The sequence below is a fragment of the Micropterus dolomieu genome, linkage group LG09, assembly GCF_021292245.1.
Source record: "Micropterus dolomieu isolate WLL.071019.BEF.003 ecotype Adirondacks linkage group LG09, ASM2129224v1, whole genome shotgun sequence".
NCBI classification, from domain to species: domain Eukaryota; kingdom Metazoa; phylum Chordata; class Actinopteri; order Centrarchiformes; family Centrarchidae; genus Micropterus; species Micropterus dolomieu.
This window is the reverse complement of record NC_060158.1, coordinates 12,592,123-12,614,215: the sequence shown is the minus strand read 5'-3', so window position 1 is coordinate 12,614,215 and position 22,093 is coordinate 12,592,123. Positions and strand designations below refer to the sequence as shown.

The 22,093-nt window shown below is 37.1% G+C and overlaps 1 protein-coding gene across 5 annotated transcripts in view; it reads left to right on the top strand.

Annotated features, from left to right (window-relative positions):
• LOC123976029 (myocyte-specific enhancer factor 2D homolog) overlaps positions 1–22,093 on the top strand; it is a 75,257-nt gene that overhangs the window by 25,036 nt on the left and 28,128 nt on the right. For 3 of the 5 annotated variants that reach the window (XM_046057828.1, XM_046057827.1, XM_046057824.1), the window contains exon 1: positions 14,207–14,379. The exons of 1 other annotated variant lie outside the window; for it this stretch is intronic. The gene's annotated coding sequence lies outside the window, so the exon portion shown is untranslated. Of the gene's footprint in view, positions 1–14,206; positions 14,380–14,923; positions 14,991–22,093 lie in introns of those variants that run through there. One more of the 5 variants, XM_046057826.1, reaches the window with a different exon arrangement.

Below are 22,093 nucleotides of genomic sequence, written 5' to 3'. Positions count from 1 at the left end.
ATCCTAAACCCCTCGATTAGGGAAAGGAAATACACCCCTCACAAAATATCATCTGGAACAAATGGGAGAACCCTTAAGAAGAGCAACAATGGCGGGATCTCTGAACACTACAGAAGAGACAGAAATATAAGTGGTAGAATTACAATACAGAGAAACAAATAACTAGCACATAATAGCACAGTTAATGTAAGACTGAAAGAACTTCTAGTTATAGACTCTGTAGGACTATAGATGCGATAGTCCTACTGAAATAAAATAGTTTCAAAAGTTTCAAAGTGTAAAAGTCCTTCCTTTAAAATCATACTTAATTAAAAATACTGAGGTATTATCTGAAAAATAGTAGTTAAATAGTAAAAGTATAAGTACTTTTTATACAGAAAAAGATGCCTTTAAGAATTATTTCTGATCTATTAATGTGTTAGCAGCATTTTAGTTGGTTGGGATGGAGCTCATTTCAACTACTTTATATGGGTAGATTAATCTATAACACATATTTTATTTGTCGGTCATATGATTTTATGTATGATATTGACCTCTGAGATGTAGAAGTAGGCCTATAACGTAGTATGTATATAACAGAAATACTTAAAAGTATAAGAAGCCTAACTCAAAGTGTACTTCAGTATAGAACCTTTATTAAATCCTATCCCATTATGAAAGAGTTTTATTTAGCTTTATTTATTCATGCCGTGAGATGTTTCTGAGAAAAAGTGCCACGTTTTCCACTGAATTTGGTTCCTACAAAGTCATTAAAAAAGTGGCAAAAATAATGGTTTGTTGCCCTGCTATACTTATTGTAACGCGTTACTCGGGTCGTGAGAAGCAGACAGTCTTCTGGCTGGTGGGTCACAGTCTGTCTCAGACCCTCCGACAGCAGTAAAGCACCCTCACCATCCCTCCATTGTTTTATTGCTGCTAGCCCAGACACCATGCAGGCTTCACTGAACAGAGAGGCAGCCAACATTGCGACAAAACCAGCTTTTAGGCACATCCACGAGCATCATGCAAGTACAGCTGATCGGTACAAAACCTCTCCTGTTATTACTGTAAATATGAGTTGTAATACTTTTGCCTGACCACAAGGATTCAGTGTGTGTATTTTTACTCGTGGATGCAGGGACCTGGCACCCTTTCACTCCCACGTCGCACCAATATTCAAATTGGGGTCCTCTGATTTGAATAGGAGCTTAATGAGACTTGGTGGTGTATAATAAATGACAGAGGAGGGGGCACTTCATGAGACTGAAGGCAGAGATATTCGAGAAATGTTGCAAGCCAAAAGTTGTACTTCATTTGACCCCCAACTAAATGTAAGGAATAAAATAGGCTATGTAGAGGATGTAGAGGAGAAGATATTTGTTGTTAAAATACATTATATTTTACTGATGGATTAGTGCGAAGACCTTACTTAATATCTGACAGCTGAAGCTCTTCCTTCTTTCCAGTGGGAAGCTCTTCGGAGGATAGCATGAAGTCAACTGGTGGTATATGAACACACAACCACAAACATGCACTTCGTCACCCTCTGGGGTGAGAGGACTCCTTGTGTCAAACATGATGGAGAGAATTTACATAATGTAAACAGTCACAGTGAATGCAGATCACAGTGCTTCTACAGGACATGAGCGGCAAGAGGATGTAACTGTTCAGATTGTGGTGCCGCTGTTGGACCCTGTTGTGTCTTCCCCTAGAGGCTAGTTGACATATACCCTGAAGGAAAAGCAAAGTGAGGTTAGTCTTTTCTGCTTGTGGACATGTGTCTATGCATTCCCACCAATATAGCTTCAGTAAACATCTTGAACCTTGAACATGCTGAAGTCCTCATTGTTACTGCTCACATGAGGCCATATGAAGCTGTTCTTGTTTATTGTTTATTTAGTTTTTATAAAAGGGTTTGCTAGTTACCAAAAGCCAGAAAAAGGAAATGCAGTAATCAGCTAGTCTTCCTGGGGTCCACATATAACAAACAGAACCAAAACAACATTGAATATATAAAATAATTGAAAAAAATTACAAACACCTCATAGTAACTAAAAGCTGTAAGTGTTTTCAAATGCATTTTGAAAGAATACACCAATTATTTACTGGCCCAATGCTCCTTATGTGCAATCTCCTGATTAGCTGATGTGAGGACGAGGCATTTCTTGTTTTTAAGAAGTGAACATTGCTTTAAGGTTTTGGTTGACTGAATAGATATTACTGGCTTAGATGCATGATGTTAAAAAGTGAAAGTAGAAAACAAAATAAACTTACTCACATCTTATCATGCCTTTCCTATATAGCTGATATAAAAGTTGACTTGGATCCAATGAGGAACAAGAATGAATAGATAGATGGATTTATTTTTGTTTAAAACCCTGAATGAGTTTTCAGTCCCACATGCTTTGACACTAAACTATGTGGGTCTGTTTAGCCAACATGTGCATTTTAATCAATTTATAATTATAAAACACACTGTAGACACTGTAAAGTGTAGGCCTACAGGACTTTATATTCACCATTAACTCCCTTCAAAAATAATGAAAGAAATATCTTTTTTTAATACAGTTTGATTTGGTTGTATTTTGTTTAACTCTCTACTCTTGCTCTGGGAATTTGCCACAAAGCTGTTTTTTTTTTTGAAAAACAAACTTTCAATCTATCGAAAACAAGTGAACAAAAACAATTTGGAATATATTTTATTATAGGCTATTATATTTATGTTACACAAAAGCAAAGTGGACAGAAAGTGAATGAAATCCAATTCTATTAGATTCAACAGGCTTTTTGTTGCAGGGGTTAATGAACAGAATAAAAGTCAAGGGGACATGTGTCTGTGTTTCTGACTAGACTCTGAGACCAACAGATGAACTTCACCCAAGATTTAAGTGGACAACTGGTGACTAATTTAGATAAATCCAGAAACATTTTAATTGGCTGTGTTGCAGGGCTGTGCATAAAAAACGAATAGGTATATGTTTTATGACTTAGAGGTTAGATGATTAGTTACACATTGATTTTGTGCTCTTTAGCAGAGGTTTTATTTCAGGATTTGATTATTAAGATCATTTTATAGCCTTCAGCAAACAAACAGACCGCACTCACCTTTTTTATTTTCAACCAATGAGGTTTGCACAACCACATTTTCAACAATCACCCTTTGAAATTGAAGCTTCAGGTCCAGTGAAAAATACAAAAATTATTTTGCTCATTTTCAAGCTATTTTATTTAAAGTTTACGTTTTTCTAAAATATCGAAATTCGAAAGATTGTCCCACTATTAGCCCACATTTCATTTTGAATCGCTTTGATTTCTCCACTCGTCGTTCATGAAGTTACGACAGAAAAAGGCAAAACCTAAGTCAGGTGAATTACACCACAATCAAAAAAGCTACATTCCCTCTACTCTCTCTCATTTTTCTTTGGCTGAAATGAGCGATAATAGTTCATATTTTTACACATGTATAATCCTGTAATGTTTTGATTATCCATTATTCGTGACTGGAAATTTGCTAAATTATTAACTGCTTATTTTATCGAGAATATAGGTTTAAGAAATATTAGAGACTGTAGAAAATATATATGAGCAGTTGCAGTTTTTGAAATTTGTTTTTAACTTGTGCACAAAAGATAAGCAGGTGAAATTGTGTTTCTTCAAAAAATATTAAAAGCATCGTAAATTAAAACTCAAACATATTGGAATCCATCTTAGTATTTTTTTGTTTCTTTCTTCCTTATGTTTCCATATTAGGGTTCAAATTCAGCGCGTGTGTTCTGGTACCTGCAGCTGCACAAATATTTCTTGCGACGTTTCAGACTTGCATGCATATTATCTCTTGGGGACTGTCCTTCACTGAATATAACCTACAGCAGGCAACAGTATGGTTTACTGTGTAGCCTACTGTAGGATTTATCATCAGAATCGGTTATTTCATAGCTACTGTAAAGGTGTTATAATTCCTCAGTCCTCTGCCAGAGTATGTGATCTGTTTGCAGGAAAGCTGCCAATAATATCAGATGGTTTAATGCGTTTTTACTGAATAAAAAAAATATATATATAGTTGACATATTTGGCCTCGTGGTTATATTATCGATGTGGCAATACAGAAAATACAGAAAACAGCCTAAACAGAAGGATGCCTGTTTCTCTGTTCTCCTGCTGCCATCATGTGGACACTTTGTGTGTTACATCCACACCAGAGAGGATTATTGAATCCTTACTATATGCTGCCTCAGGTGGCCACTCAACGTCAAGCGCTATTATGCAAACCCCAGTGGTGGAAAAGTACTGCAAAGCACAAAACAATGTATTTGTACTTTACTTGAGCTGTTTTATTCACCTTCTCTTCTACATTTCAGGAAATATTGTACTTCTTACTGCACTAGGCGTACATTTATTTGAAAGTTGCAGTTAGTTACTTTTTAAAAGATTAAACCAGTTGTTGGTTTGGTTTGGTTGGTATCTATCTATCTATCTATCTATCTATCTATCTATCTATCTATCTATCTATCTATCTATCTATCTATCGTCCTAAATATATCAGAACGTTGTTGTTTCCCATTAATCATCTCACAACCACTTCAATTTATTTTGTAGCCCTTTGCAGGGGCCTGACCCCTGCTAGGTTGGGAACCACTGGACTAATCTACTGTTATGCAAAATATAGTAATAGTCATTCGCATAACAAGTTTTACTTTTAATACTTTATGTATAATTTGATTAAAATACTTTTGTACTTCAGTAAGATTTTAATATATGACTTTATCTTTTTCAGATCTGAGTTTCTCTTCCTTCACTGGCAAACACAAATAATAACACAAATGTATTGTTTTTACTGTGTTTAGGCTAAACAGAAATATGAAATATTGATTTAGGCTTTGAAATATCTTTTCACTATCACCAAGAAACATAAATGAACATTTAAATACATTAATAAAATGGTTAGAATAATCAGAAAACACAACATACCTTTTTGAAGGCACTGTGCTAGACCATCAGCTCTTTCCTTCAGGATCCCTGTCATTTGTAAACCCACCAGTTTATGGATGTAGCCCATAACATAAAAAAAGCAGTCTGCACTCATATCCAAGCTGCGTGATAGCATTAGTGAGAGGGTGCTTTTGAACCTTAAGAACAAATGCTTCCTACAGACCATAATGAAAAATGTTCTGTCATTAAAACAACAAACCACATTATTTGTTTGGTAACAGCTAAAAACAGTCAGTTTAAATGTGGTAAATGTAAAACAGGAAGTTTCTTTCACATTAACTCATTCACTTTATGTTGTGTTTAATATTATACCGTATATTTTATCTCTGCCACATGATGATTTTGTCTAAATGCTGTTTCAAAGTCTGTGATTACGCTCACTGTCAGAAGAGGGAGACAGAAGTTATGCACTGTAGGTTTAAAAAGACATTTTTTCTTCACTGAACTACTTATTTCATGTTCACATTCAATTCAATTCAATTCAAATTAGCTTTATTGGCATGAATGTGTAACAACAATATTCCCAAAGCATCATACAAACTACATAAGAACAACTAACCCCATACATTTCATTAAACAAGTAATTAAAGCGTAAAGTAATTAAAGCGTATGTGTGTTTTCACATATTGTTGCTCTGACGCCCTCAGGTTAGATGTCACAGTCAGTCTGCCAGCAACACCTGGCAGCAATTTTACAAGTGGATACTTTAGTAGAGTCTTCATCCAGCAGCACTTTACTCATTTACAGAGGAGTCTTGAAGCTTTTACATTGGCCAATGCAAATAATCACCAGTTCGTTTTATCTTCGTATTTCTGTCACAAACACACAGCTGTTGCATTAACAGCACACATTGTCAGTTTGCAGTGCATTTCTTATTCACAACATTCATTATCAATGCAACTAGTTTTGCCTTGCAAATCTTTATTGTTAAAGTCTGCAACAGGCAGAGGTTGAACACTTGAAGAAAAAAATACGCTTTAACCAGTCTGTAGTTACATAGCTTTAAGCTGCATATACAGTACCTCAAAGCATCTTGAATATTCAAATTATATTTTATATACATCTGACTGAAAGAGAGATTTAGTTATTTTGTGAAGATATCTTAGAGTATGTACAACTTCTTTAGATATTTTTCCCAAACTATTGTCCTTATACATAAAGCAAATATTTGGTAACTTTTTCATTGGTATCACTTTACAATACGGCAAGTTATGAGTGAGGAATGACCTGATCATTAATGAAAAGTTAGTTTGTGACCAAAACTAGTTTTTGATCAAGCATCCAGAAATCATGGTGCTGAGTTTTGCCTACAGAAAAAGTCATTTTCTGATTAATCATGCCTAAGTTAAAATGGCCCGGGGTGTTAAGTGGGGAGGGCAATGGTGCCCACTTTCCTACATCTGACACCCTTGCTCAGAACAAACCCTTCTTTGAATGCTGCCTTCATTTTGATTACACCTGTAACAGTTGTGATGCTATTATGTTGACGCATAAACAAAGTACTGCCTCTGTGGCACTACAGTAAGTGTCTCCAGGGCCACATTTTGCCATGATGACACACACACACAGACTCACAAGGTGAAACCAATACCAGCCATGCTGTCACCTCTGGTGATAATAATGTTATTAGGTACATATTCAAAGAATCTTCAGAGAACTGAGCTATCTGTGAAATCACTTGCAACTGAATTATGAAGGTTTCTCTCTTTGTAGGTCTGCATATGGTCACATTTATCAGTGAAAGTACATGAATGAAAACTCCCACATAGTGTTGTGTTGGGGGCTCACTGCTCACACAGGAGAGCTTTGATCATGATGCTTATGTTACTTGATGTCAGAGTTTATTTTGGTCAAATTACTTTTTATTGTTTCTTAAACCAGTTTATTTAGAGGGAACAATAAACATACAGCATTTCATTACACTGGCCTTAGTAGGGGGGCATGAATAATCACTAATAAATGCATGTTGGGCAAGATTAAAAGTCTACAGCCATGCTAGCAGCTCTTTTAGCTTTGAGCTAATAGCTAACATCAACATTTTAACATACTGACAATGCTAACATGTTTAATAATGGCCACCGTCGTAGTTTAGCGTGTTAGCATGCTAACAGGTGCTCATTAGCAGCAAGCATAAAGTACAGCTGAGGATGATGTGAATATCATTAGTTCTGCAAATAAAAATGTCATGCAGTGAAACAAAACAGAAATACAGACATACAAATACTAACCTATTTTTTGTTTATCAGAAAACACCCTGATGAGTAACTAGAGTGACAAGTAGCTTGAGTATCCACATTAAAATGAGATCATAAAAGAGTAACATGTTGGCAGAGTGGAGTGTGTGTGGGAGGCCTTGTGGAGTGTGTGTGGGCAGTAGAGTGGGGTAGACATACATGGAGAGCACTTTGGCTTGTTGTTGTCATTACCACAGTGACTGTAAAAGCACATTTCCAAGCGTTCAGATGGGATATGATGACCCCTCAGGTTTGGTTGGTCCTGAGGATGAAAACACCTTTGTCTAACAATAAGCTTGCATTTTACGGCTGCCCTTTGTTCAGGTTGCACATGTGAACTGGATGACTTTGAGGTGAGTTTAATCACGGATAGTGACGTAAACTTGATGTAAACTGGTGGAATTAGAACAAGAGATTTGATTTTGGGGTTGGGCAGTATGACGACATAAATATATCCTGTGAGAATCAACCATCAGATATTTTGCCGTGGTGTAGCTCTCCCTTAATATCTCCATTGTTGACTGATATACAGCAAAGTTGTATTATTTTTGCATCAATGCAGTGAAGCGCCTTGATTAGCTAGATTACCCCAAAACAGACATCACCACTTGGTAAACATACGTTTTTAATATTTTATCTATATCATCACTTCTACATTGATCAAAGTTGACTGAAAACAATATGTATGCCAATGTAATCCAGTACAATGATTCAGCATGGAGCTGATCTTAACTACAGTGGCATACTGCTAGATAACTAGAAGCAGTGGTTCAGTGTACATCTTCTTGCATGTTTACTAAGTATACTATTATGGTTTAAAAAACCTTAACAAATAAGCTTTTCACCCAGATAGAAAATTGCTTTAAAAATCTCTTTGAGATAAGCTTCAATAGACTTTTACAGTTTAGCCTCTCTCTCTCTTTATTGAGTCATCCTTGACATTTTATAGCTGTGTGTGATTCAGCGTATTTGAATGAAACTAAAGACATGTCCATATCTTTTATTGGTTCAGATTTTTTTTGCTCTTTCACATCATTTAGTTTAATGTATGGTATCAGATGATATTTCTGTTTAAGCTGCCTCCTCTGTTTCCCTGCTGAAAGCGTCCTATACCTTTGCAAGTACAACCACTTCACCACTCAGAGTTACCGTTTCTGCAGTTTAACTAGTTTCATAACATTAAATTTATATAGCAGGCGCTTTTGTCCAAAGTACACCTACTGTAAATTGATCGCAATGTGGGGGTCGGTGTCTAGCTCAAGGACACTTCAACAGTTGCTCTACCAACAGATCTACAGCCACCACCCTTAATATTTCAAGCAATAAACTCACTATAAACCTTTCTTCAGCTGATGTAGATGCACACTCTGTTCGTCTGAGGAGCCTAGAGGGCATTTCTTTCTGGAGTCTTGTTGATCTCTCTGTCCTCTGCACCCTGCATTTAAATTCTTATTTCTGCCTCTGGACACTATTATGCTACAAACTTTGAGTTTCTACTTACCACTGGACTTCATTGAAATGACTTCTATGAACTTCCTAAAACTTCCAGGTCATCATAGGATTCCTGCAATACTTAACTGCTTTTCTTGTGGGCATTTAGGTCCCTTTCACAAACTCATGTTCAGAAATAGTTACAAGAATACAGAGGAATTTCCATAGTTCTAAATTTCCATAGTTCCATAGTTACAATCATAATAACGAGTTCAGAGAGATTTACCTGGCAGTGATAGGTAGGCTTTATCAGTATTGTGTAAACTCGTTTGGCAAGAGCTTGAATGTAATGGGTGTTCATTTATAAGTCAAAGTGCTGCACTCCAGCTTTAACAATTCTACTTCCCCATTCTCCTGGTTAATAGAGATGTCCATACCTGAGATGGGTGTTGCGATATCTATCTATGGCTCATCTTTATGCCTATTTGTAGCTTGTGAGTTTGAATCCAACAACTCTCCCAGGAGAGTCAATGGACATCAACGTGATCTCAGTTACAGGATGAACTAATGGGCAAATGGGCTCCAGCTGACTTCACCACATCCTACCTTTGTGCATTGTTTATATACCTTGTCACCTCCAAATCCCCTATTGAGGAAATAGTTAAATATTTTGGAGAATAAAAACACTTGTTTACTTTCTTGCAGAGATGCCCACAAGTCTTGAGCTAGAGTCTAAGTCAAGTCTCAAGTCTCTGAACAAGAGTCCAAGTCAAGTCTTTAAGCTAGAGTCCAAGTCAAGTCTCAAGTCACTCGTAGTTATAATGAATGTTGTATCACCTGCTGCGTTCAAACCAGGCTGCTTATAAAACTGCATAGCTATAAGGAATTCTGTAACTGCAACCTGTTTTTCACTTACAGAGCACAACGATGTAATGTGCAATGCAATTAATAACAGCTTATTATCTAGCCTACTGTAAGTCAACACCCCCCGCAGACTCTGAAATCCAGTGTTACGTTAACTAAATAAAACTGTAACGTTACATGATCAATAATAAACCTGTAACCTGTTTGCAGCCAGCGGGACATATATGATTACGTTAAACAACCACCACAAGTTTGGCAAGCAAACAAACGCTCATTCATCTTTCATAAAGAACGACAGTCGGAGTTAACCTCGAGTAGGTCGTAGCTAAAGCAAGAAGCAAGCTAACGTTAGATGGCCAATTCTGAGCTAAAAATGTTTACTAACCTATTTTGCGTTCAGCGCTTCTTTTGTTTGGGCCTTGTTGTATGAAGTTTTAAAGCCGAAGTTTATGACGAATGGCACAGCAGCTGACACTGGTGTTTACGTTTATTCGTTATCCAAAGCGACTTACAATTGCTATACATATATCAGTCTCTCACACCAAAGGCATGGATCTTATCCATTGCGCCATCACCACCCACCATATATGTTGGTGTTTGTTGTCCTCTCTCACGTGTGGCCGCGCGCAGCTGATACTTTGTGTTACATAGGTAGGTTATAGGTAACGGAGGGAGGGGAATAAGAGCAAGCTCATCAGACGTTTCCTAAAAATAAACATTGTTCAGGAGTCCCGCACCTCAAGTCCGAGTCAAGTCTGAAGCCTTTTGAAGACGAGAAAATGTTATATGTTTATGTTATATTTTCTATGTGTCAGCAACCTGTCTTGGCCAGATTTTTTTTCTGGTTAAATAAAGGTATAATAATAATAATAATAATAATAATGATACATTGTTATATGTGTTTTATTTATATATGTTATGCTCCCCATTTTCCCCCCAAAATGTATTTATTTGTGTTTTCTTCTTACATTTCTTTATGCATTTCTGCTTCATTATGCAGATGAGGGGGCTGTCATTGAAGGTGTGTCATGGGGTCTTCTTTTTTCCTGGATGGATCAACTTTACATGCCTTGCTCCCACGCGCACACACCTGTGGCCACTGGCCATTGCTACTGAGACAGGCAGACAGGCAGTCAAGCAGTCAGGCTCACTAAAACACAACTTAACTGTATTCAGAATCAGAATCAGAAATACTTTATTGACCCCTGAGGGTATTCACTGATTTGGAAGTTGATATATTTTATGGAGAACTTTCTGCAATTTACAGACTTTCTTGCTGGACAGAGTTAGATTTATCTCTTACCTCAGTTAGCAACAGTTTGTGGTTACTTTAGCAAAAAGTAAAGCCATCTGTCCATCAGGAAACTCTGGAATCACCAAGTTATGTTCTTCATAAAATATGATCAAGTTCCAAATCAGTGTATACAGTTAAGGTGTGTTAAATGAGGCCCAGCCCCAGAAACACTCTGCTCCAGCGTCTATCATTCTTCCAACCAAATTTGTCTTATTTGTGGTCTGATAAACAGTAAATTAATCAAATTCCGGGCCCATATCGCTGTTTTCCAAGCTACTGCAGCTGTCATATTGAGTGGGACATAGATGAGTGTGGAGTAGGTTGTAAAAACGATGGAGGTATACTGAGAATACTGAGTTTGCTTTAGCTGAAGACCCATTAGCCATGTTGTAAGGTTGCCCACTCAGTACTGCACATATTCAACTCTCAACAGAGATGAGAGGGAAACCAGATGGCTCACTCATAAGCTACTTCCATCATTAGCTCAAGAAAGAACAATGTGTTAAAGTCAGAATGTTGTTGAGACTTTAAAAAAAAACATCTTTAGCAGTGCGTAGCCTAATTATCTTCCCCACTCTCTCACAGTAGCAGGTATCTTATCTTCGTGGACTATAATGCTTTCACCCGGACCATTCAGACAGGGCTAGGAGCAAAATGGGGCCAATAAATAAATAAATAGAAAAGGAGTCCATTTCATTAATTTATATTCATGTATAAAAATGTCAATAAGATGGTAATCTTCATGAGAAATAAAGAAAAAGAAAAAAATTGGTTATAATAATCAACTGCTTATAGTGATAAATTTGATCTGGACAGACGTGATCACTATAAGCAGTTACCACTGCCTAATGATAACATGACACACCATGACACATTTGCATAATAAAGCAGAAATGCATGAAGAAATTTAAAAATAAAATACAGAAATACATAAGTTTGGGGAAATAAATGGGGGGAGGCTGCAAAGGGAAAATAATATATACATTAATAAAATAAAATAACAAATAGCAAATTAAAAGAGAAATATCAACTTATGTCACATTTATACATTAATGATTCCATACATTTATATAATTTTTGGGGTGCATTTAATGGCATTCATTTTCTATTTGAATTATTTATTTATTTATTATTTTGGTAGTTTTGGTCCGCCATACTTGAGAGATGGTTTTAGACTGATTAATTTTTTTTTAACTTTTGGACCGAGTCAGGCTAGCTTTTGCCCGTTGTTTTCAGTCTTTATGCTAAGCTAAGCTAACAACGTGCTTATATAGCTTTATAGCCCTCAGCAGGGGAGGCTGTTTCTGGTTTCCTTATAACACATTGATCTGTAATGTGATCGATATATTTCGCCATAGACACCGTATACAAAACTTTACAGTCATCTTCCTCTTCCAACATACTATTTACAAAGTCTGTTTATTTTTAGTTCATACCAAAACATTTTGAAAAATATATTTTAGAAAACAAATATTTTAGAAGAATATCAAAAAAACCCTAAATAAAGACTGTTAAAAGAATTCTCATCAGTGGGGAGAAAAGTTGCATATCAATTTCTCAATAAAAGTAAATGAAGTCTTTGTTCTTTCAACTCAATTTTCCAGATAACTTTTTCAAAACACAGTGTCTTTAAATCACCCAAACTATTAATCAAATGACAGATAAATGTGTTGTATGTAACAAAAACAGCCTTACCTTTAGTGCAGTGCAGGTAGCAGAAACGGACCATATCAGCTTCATCATGCACTCAGAAACCAACCAGTACTCCTGTCATGTAATGACACTAGCTGTTCTCAGGGCTTTAATATTTATGTTCAATTATGATATATCTGTATGTCACAGTGTATCAGCATTTCAAATCCAGTAAACCTTTTTACATTTTTTCAAAGCTCAAGAAAACAAACAGCAATAACTCTGTAAGTACAGTACTACTACGCTTCTCTTCACCAAGCGTAACGTGAAAGCTCCTTCAAAGTTCTTGTCAATGCTTTGCATGGATGGATTTAGCTGCCAGGATGCTCACAAGCTACAGTAGCTTGCTGCATGCAGATACCACTTGAACAACATTGAGCATGATAATGATGTTTTTTGGCTAATAAAGATGACGCAGACAATTTTCAGTATTATGTCATAAACTGCTTGTTTGTTATGATCAAAACAACACATGTAAATGCAGCTTTCTCTTGACGTGAACGTGCCACATAGGTGTATTCATAAATTAATCAATGCCATGCACGCAACCTGCACCCTGAAAATCAGAATTATTGGCCAATAATGTTAACAATTAAATTCTGTTTGGGAATATGCACCACTAAAGCACAGTAAAGCCTGAATAATAAGGGCCCTAAGGTTGTTGCTGATTTTTACATGACCTTGAAGATCGGTCTTGTTGAGAGGCCCTCTGTGTCAAAATTAAGTTTGAATACCTTTTAATATATTCCTTGTTCTTTACAGTCACCTATGCTGCTGTGTCAATACGAATTTTCCCTACAGGGATTAATAAAGGAATATCTTATCTTAAATCTTATCAGTTGATGTTATACTTACATGGTGCATATTCAAATCAAAATATTGAAAACTTACTCGGGAAGAGGATTAGGGTGGGGTGGTTGGTTTAAAATAAGGGCTCTTTAAGTATGTTAATCTGGCCCTGTAATAGATTATAAATTAGTCTAGATACAGAGGTGATTTTATGTGCACATAATAAGAGTATGTACAGTAGGCCTAATCAGAGTAGACAAATGACCTTATGATCTTAAGGTTAGGATCTTATGCCCATGCTGGAACACCAATGTGTGTCCCATTATAATATAGACCTATAGTATAGTGTATGATTGTATTGCAATTTATTTGTTTGTGTGTCCCCACATTTACACTACATATGCACATTTTTATTTTGAAAACAATCCTTGGACATTTCAGCAGGTTAGCCTACTGTATGTCACGATGCCATAACGTCTCATAGCATGATATAAGAAGGTCGGGGAGACATTAGATAAACAATTTATACGATAAACACCTCACAATACTCAACATTTCTCTCTTTTGACAACCATAATAAGACTTAACGGTCGGTTATTCGCTGCTTACACGGTTGTGGTGATTACAGACGTGAAAAACAAACGGCCAAGCGGGTTCTCGTATGGAAAGCAGGCAGGGCACAGTGGGGCACAGTGACATTTTCCCCACATGCAAAATCATGCAAAAGGTAAATACTGAAGCGGAGGGATACAAACACCAGTGCAGAACATGGCCGTCACCTCCGTCATGTCCTCTCTCGCAAACCAGCCCACTTCGGCGAAACCGCGCTGTGATTGGACGAGAGGCACGCACGTCAGCTTGTCATTGGATTTTCGACGCGTCAATCACGGGCTAATGTCAATGACGTTGATCATACACTGGGTATACTGTATCGCCTGGGTGGACAGTATAGTTACTTCAACATTAAATGGAATAAAATGCCGCGGATTCATGTAAACAGAGACGTCGCTTTAGCGTGATTAATCAAAGGCTTCTTAATTAAGACGTTTTACTTGTGGAGCAGGTGGCGACAGGCCTATTTTCGGTTTTTATCAGCAATATTTCAGGGTAAGTGGAGTGATACATTTCCTTCCTGCGTCTTTTTTCCTCACCCAAGAGCAGACATGCTTGCTTTTATGATTTAAATACAGCAAAGTAACAGTAGCACTGTCATGGTGTACAGTAAACTACACAGAAGAACAGTCTTCATTTGAATACAAAATGTCCGTAATGTGATTTAAAGTAGTGCGTGTGTGTGTGTGTGTGTGTGTGAGTGTGTGTGTGTGTGTGTGTGTGTGTGTGTGTGTGTGTGTGCTCCCGCTCGCATAGAGAGAGTAAGGAAGGTAATGGCTGTCGGCCCGAGACTCGTAACTTGAAAATTGTGAAATGGCCTGTTTAGCTAGCTCGTCATTTGCACTGTAAATCAACCGCTTTAATGTTGTCTTAAATTATGGCATTTGGTTTGTTAAAATCAAGATACTGTATTTTGATAGCAGCGTTAGTTCTTAGATCTGTCAAATTAGATCCTCTAGGGTACCTGTCTGCCGTTAGTGGGCCTACTCAGTCTCCAGACTCCCATCTGTCATAATGTTTGTTGGATTCAGCCATGAGTCCTGCTCCGACTTTGTTTAAAATGTCATTTTAAGCTCAAGTGGACTCCACATACCAGATCTAACATGGTCAGTAGTTTAATGACATTGAGCAGACTTAACTACACATACAAGAGACCTACTGTTCAAAGCTGCATTTTCCTCATTTTAACAAGAGCCTCAAGAAAATGATAATATTTCCCTGCACTAGTTTAAGTTTCTGTGTGTGTGTGTGTGTGTGTGTGTGTGTGTGGTGTCTTGATGTTGGAGTAGCTTTTGTACAAAAGACACACAAATGTTATTAATGCGGATGCCAGATGCCAAGCGGTGATGCTGTTAAGGCATTTTCTGGATTTACTCTAATTAAATCTCTTAACTGTTTTCTTTAACATGTACTGTAGTGTAGTCAGACTCAGTCAAATTAGGACACTGATTATGGTTTAGCGTGTTCACCGGCTGGCCTGTGCACTGGAACTCAACTGCCATGATTGTCTGTGCCATCCCAGGGTAGATACCAGTGTTGCTGGAATATAAGTAGGCCAGTTTGACCGAGTGATACCACCACTGTGTGGCATCCCTGCAGATGCATTCGTATCAAAATCTGTAGATAGTACAGCCCCACTGATTGAGAGCATAGATGACACATTTCATCCATCCATCTCTACCACCAACGCTTATTTATATCTGTAGTATGTGTTTTGGATTTGGTGTTTAATATGGTTTTTTAGTCAAAGCTAAAGTTCTCCATGTCTCAAAATGTCACATTGTATTGTTTAGATCACAGAGATTCCTTACTCCCATTTATCCAATAGCAGGATCAACATAGTGGCTGCCCGAAACCTTGCTATTATTAACAGAATAACTTTATTAAAATGCTTAAAATAACAGCGTTGTTGAAATTTGTAGTTCTTAGGACTTTGAGCTGACACATTTGGGAGTGGTTGCCAAGATGGACAGAAGTAAGCGAACTGAGGGTCCACAGCAACGATTCCTTAAGATGTCATTCAGGTCTTGAAGCATCATTTGGCTTATGGGAATTTGAACTTTTGTCTCTCAGGTCAAATACAGCCTATCAAGACAAACAATAATTTATTTGTTAATTTAGCACAGAAGTATATTATAAGCATATTGTATTTAATACAAAAAAATATATAGGTCTATTATATTGTAAGTAATGCAAGGAAAATCAGATGAGAGACCAGTGTAGTTGAGATTTTTTTAAATTATAGAAATAGATATATGTTAAAAACTGAAAGGAAACACAAAAAACTGTTAATTGGGGACATGTCCAATCTCAACTGTTTTCAGTTTCCTTGAGCAAGAACCCGAACTCTGAGCAACTCACTTGGCAAATAAATGGCAAACATTTAATAATGCATAACTTCTCAAATACTTACCAGGATGATAAGATTTACTTTCCTTATATCTCCTCTTTATTTTGTCAAGTGGAACTGGTACATAAGGACCTTTCATTGGAGGGTTTTGAAGGAGTTGGAGTTATTTTCAGTCATTTTCACAATTAATTGATTAGCTGTTTGGTCTATAAAATGGAAAAATAATGTTGATCAGTGTTTCCCGAAGCCCAAAAAGACATCCTCAAATATCTCGTTTATCCATAACCCAAAGACATTCAGGTTGTTGTCGCTGGGAAGTAAAGAAACCAGAAAATACTCACATTTAAAAAGTTGGAATCAGAGAATCTGGACTTTTTTTCGTACAAAATGACTCAAAATAGTTGCCGATTAATTCAATAGTTGAACAACTAATCAATTAATCAACTAATTGTTGCAGCTCCAGATCCCATTGACTTGTTTGCGAATGAAAAATTTATAGCAAGATATCAGTTGGAAAATAATCCAAATGCAAGAGTTAAATGAGACATGAAAAAGATGTTCTTGAAATTCTTTAACATTACCTCCAATCACAATATCTACAGTATTACGCTTGGAGGTAATGATTTTTGGTAGCAGTCATCTTGTAATTTGTCCCCTCCTAAACAATATTTTGCATATTCGTTTATGAATATGCAGTTTATTATCAAGTTCAGACATATTACTCCAACATCAAAAATAACTATTATATAGTACAGAAAATACTGTACAGTTCTAAAATTGTTCTCTGGTCATGTAATGGTTCAAGGAACGATTAGTAACATCTTTCTCTCATCTTTCTCATCTTTCATGTTTTTTTTGTCAGGTTGATGAAAAGTTTCAAGACTACCTGAGTGCAAATCAATGGCGTCCATCTTTGTGGAGGGGAGACTGAGCCATTAAGGCCGTCCTAAAACCCGTCTGAGAGCTGTCGATGGGCAAACCCCACCGCAAGTCATGTTTGAGGCCCCAACCATTTATCTCAGGGCTTTGGCACATTTCATTGGCTAGCACATAATCTGCTAAAGGTCACAGCCACTAATTACACTATTCCAAAACAGACAGATGCCTCCCCGGAGCTTGATTGTGCTCTCCTTTATCGGAAGAATATGCAAGAGTTGCATAACCATCACTTGGATGATTTGAATAACATGTGCGACGCTCACTTTTCACCAGAACAACCCAATGCCTGCCCTCTTAAGATGATGAGGCAAAGCTAGTTCAGCCAAAAGTCAGTCATTTTCCACCATTATACATTTTTATTTGTTTACTTATGTGTCTTTAGAGTGACTTATAAACTGTCTTTTGGCTTCCAGTATGTCACAGAGCGAGCTTAGTTCGGCTGGACGCAGGGCTCAGTTTTGGCCAAGCGGTGACCTCATTATCTTGGCGTCCAATCAGTCCTCCGGCCAGCTCCTAATTGAGCCATCAGCGCCTTTAAGGGGGAAGAGGAGGGATAGACGTGTCAATTACAGTAATGAGGGGCAGCCATGCAGAGGGCAGTGAGGGAGCGGGAGGCTAGACAGAAGCCTTGCAGTGTAGCCCCATTCTGGTCTATTGACGGATAATCAAAGATATTATTGTAGCTTGACGGTGGCGAAGTTAGTAGAGTTAGTAGGGAAGAGCAGTTTTTAATTGTTTTTCCCTCTAGCAGTGGGATATTTTTCCATGTCAAGTTGTGGTAATCGCTTAGCGTTGATGCCTTACTTTTACAACTAATGAATTGTCCATTAAAATGTCCAGCATGCCAATTTGTGAATCCTTTTATGGCGAAGCCATGACCCGCCCTACTCTGCCTCTGATTGGCTTGGCCTATTAATGACGTCATGGTCATGTTTTCCTTGCGCTGAAAGAACAGGACCTTTTTGCTGTTCTACTGGTCTTTGGCAAAATAGATTTTTAAGCTGTAATAATTTATTCTAAATGCAGTCAATTTGTTCACAGTAGCAACTCATTTATACATGAAAAAATATTTGTATGTTTAAAACCCTCAGCGTCCATCTGGTTTATTTGACTAAACATTAGCAAGGTCTGATGAATCCATGGTGGTACCCATTGATCCTTGAAAGGGGAGATTTGGGTGGTGGTGGCGTAATGGATAAGACACATGCCCAGGTTCAATCCCTCATTGTGACATATACACCATTGTGTCCCTGAGCAAGACACTTAAGCCCTAGTTGCTCCAGAGTTGTGCGACCTCTGACTTATATAGCAATTGTAAGTCGCTTTGGATAAAAGTGTCAGCTAAATGAATAAATGTAATGTAAGATTTGGTTTTATTATTATGCTGAGTCGTGGTTTACTACTATTTAAAACAATGTTTTTATTCTATTCAAGGTGTAGCATTAAATTACAGCAAAGGTTACACTGTAATTGGGTTGCTAGCTGCCTTCGGATGTCTTTCATCCACCAAAGTGGCTGATACATCTCAATGGCCATCGGACAAACATTTTCACTGGATCTCGTTACGGTGAACAATCTCAAGCTAATAAAAAACATAATGTTTAATTTATTAGTGTTTCTTCTTACCCTCCGCAACTAGGTTGCTACCTATACTGTGAATAATTAACTTCATTATGTAGAAATTATTACAGCTTAACAATTTCGAGCTAATTTTACCAGCAAAAAACATCATGTTAAGCCGATCAGAGGCAGAGTAGGGCGGATCATGCCTTTGCCATTGTAGAATTGGCAAATTCAGATATTGCAGATATAAGATATGAAAGCTCCTTTTATCATACATGATTCTTCTTTTGGCTATCCAAAGTAATTGCTTGTCTGTGTCCAATTTGTTTTTATAATGGACATCATTAAGGTGGTTTTGTATAAACATTTTACAGCAAAATATATTTTCTTTTTTTATTATGATTATGTGACTGTTAACCAATATATTGGCCAAGTAGGGATGGAACGATTATGGGTTTAACGGTAAACCATGGCAAAATTCCCGACAATTATTATTACCGTACGCATTTTAAATAACATGATAACCGGGTACGGTTAACCGTGCTGTTATAATCTCACGGCAAACACTGTCCAGTGTCTCCCAGAAGTAGGCACGCATGCGCATAATGCAACGTGGGTTGGTTTGGGTCAATGATAACACGGTGGAAGACAGAGCTGCGGATATTTTTCAGTCACTCTGAAGTCTGGTCGTATTTTAGTTTTTATGAGAGTGCTGAGGGAAACCTGTTTGAAGAAAATAACCTTATAGTGAACGCAGGGTGAGTTAACTTTAAGCTTTGGTTTGTCTCTCTGACTTGAAAAAACTGAAGCTCTCAGTGTTAGCTGCTCTTGTAAAAACGCCACACGTTGTTCAGTTGCTGTGTGCATCGTATGTCGGCAGAGTCTATTCGTCCACTGCACATGATAACACGTTACGCTGTTTAATCAACCCACCAGCATATATATATATATATATATATAAAATCTTGATAATGTACACTTAGATGATTTTCATTTGTTTACAAAAGGTATTTGCTGAAATGGCAATTGTATTTGTAGTTTTCATTATAAACTTGCTGAAATGGTTTCAGTGTGTGTATCAGTACATTTTAATATTTTTTGGAACATTTTTACAATACCGTGATAATACTGATAACCGTGATATTTTTTTGTCACTATAATCGTGATATGAAATTTTCATACCGTTTCATCCCCATGGCCAAGTAGGTCCTTTTACAGCAGTGATTCCCAATCTAACATGCTTACAGTACTAGGGGGTACCGGGAAAAATTGTGGCAAAGGTAATTGACTAATTAGCTACGAATTGTTTCTGCTAATTAACAGTTAGTCCAACATTTATCACCAACTGTTTTGTCATTTATAAAGCAAAAATGATGACAAAAAACGAAAAGATTTCCTTGTTTCAGCTTCTCAAATGTGAGGAAAATCTTTGGCTTTTTGATTATTTGTCAGACAAAACAAGACATGAAGACATCACACTAGGCTCGGGGACATTGTGATGGATCATTGGTTCTTTTTTTTTAACAATATACAGAACAAGAATGTACTGTTTGGTCCATGAAATCCCAAAAGATATTGAATTGTGTCAATCATGACTTTGCAGACTTGCCATGTTGTGTTTAGTCTGACCAAAAGTCTAAAACCCAAAGTTATTCTATACTGTTTACTAATATATGAGACTCAGAGAGGAAACAAATCCTGCCAAAGAAGCTGGAACCTGAAAATGTTATGTATCTTTTCACTATTTTTGTTTGAAAATCAATTGTCAAAAACAATTATTTGATTTTCAAAATAGTTATTTTCTGTTGATTGATCAATCACTCTAGTTGCAGCCTTTATTGTCACAATAACCAGTTACTCCAGCTACGATAGGGTGACTTCTCAGGAAATGCTTTTGTTTTCATCCCAGTTGAGTCAGTTTCAACACCTTCACACCAAATTGTTTTTTATAATGACACTGACAAAGAAACAGTCTTTATTTTGGATCCGTCAAGTCATGGTCGACACACAATTTTTTAGTTAGGCCAGTATTGGTGCAGGTACCGGTCCAGTGTATCGAATTGCTGCAGCCCAGTTGAAAAGTATTTAGCGAGCAGGCAGACATGTCTAAATGGACTGCTAAAAGTAATGGATAGACGGTTGACACTGAAGTTGCATATGCTACTGTTGACGCAGTACATGGCACTGAAAAATGAGACTGAGATTTTTAGAGCTGAACCTAATACGCTGGATTTTATTACAGCTCAGAGTCATTCTCAAGCTGGACACTGAAGTGTTGAAATGTGGTTTGTGACAGCCCCATCTGCACTCCACTGGTGTTTTCATTTTTTTCCATCTGGCCTAACAACAATCCCACAGGAAAGCATGGACATGGAGGGTCAAGGCTAGGGGGAAAAATTAACGCAGTTGCCACAGGGCTGAGCCTCTGTGTAGGAAGGAAAAATTTAGGGAAGGTGGTGTATTTTGAAAATGTAGGTTGGCGTGAAATTGGTTGTCAGTTACTCTTTCATCTGCATTATTAACATGTTTTGTGTCCAGTTTTCAGTAAAACTGAAAAAGGGCTTCAAGCAATTTGTAGTCACTGTCTCTTTTTCACTTCCAGAGGTGTAGCTGCCTCATCAAATTCCTCTCCCTTGATTAAGATATTAAAGACATACATGCCAAAAAATGGTAATTAGAATGAAATCAAATATAATTATCCAAAACATTGGGGAAAATGGACACAGTTCATATGTAAATAGCGCTGCAACTAAGAATTATTTTAATCATCAGTTAATCTGACAATTTTATTATCGATTGATCATTTGGTCAATTAAATGTAAGCAAGATATCTTCAGATTCCTTGTTTTATATACCAGCACAAAAACCAGATAGCCTATGATCAGTTTACTATCATATATCACAAAGAAAAACAGGTACTCACATGTGCGAAGCACATCAACTATTTAATTGGCAATTAATTGACAAGTCCTTTCAGCTCCAGGGAGCGCTTGATTTAATGCACCAGAGCAGCCACCCTAAATGCAAAGGATCAGCATCACACCTGACTAGGTTTGATTAATTGCTGGAGCTAGAATTGTGATTATCACTGTATATAATTAACTGTTCTGTAAACCTAAGTCACATAATCAAAGCATCCATCTCAGGAAGGATACAATATGTGCAGCTGTATATATTATTGTAGTAATACGAACTAATTTGCAATTCTAGATATACAGTCAAACTTGTGTAATGATGTTGTTACAGTTTAAACAAATAAGCAAAGGGAAAGTGACAAACTGCTGTTGTTACAGCTGCTGTATATTAATTTGTAATCATTTCATCTATGCCACCATTGCTACATTAAAAAGGCTCTTG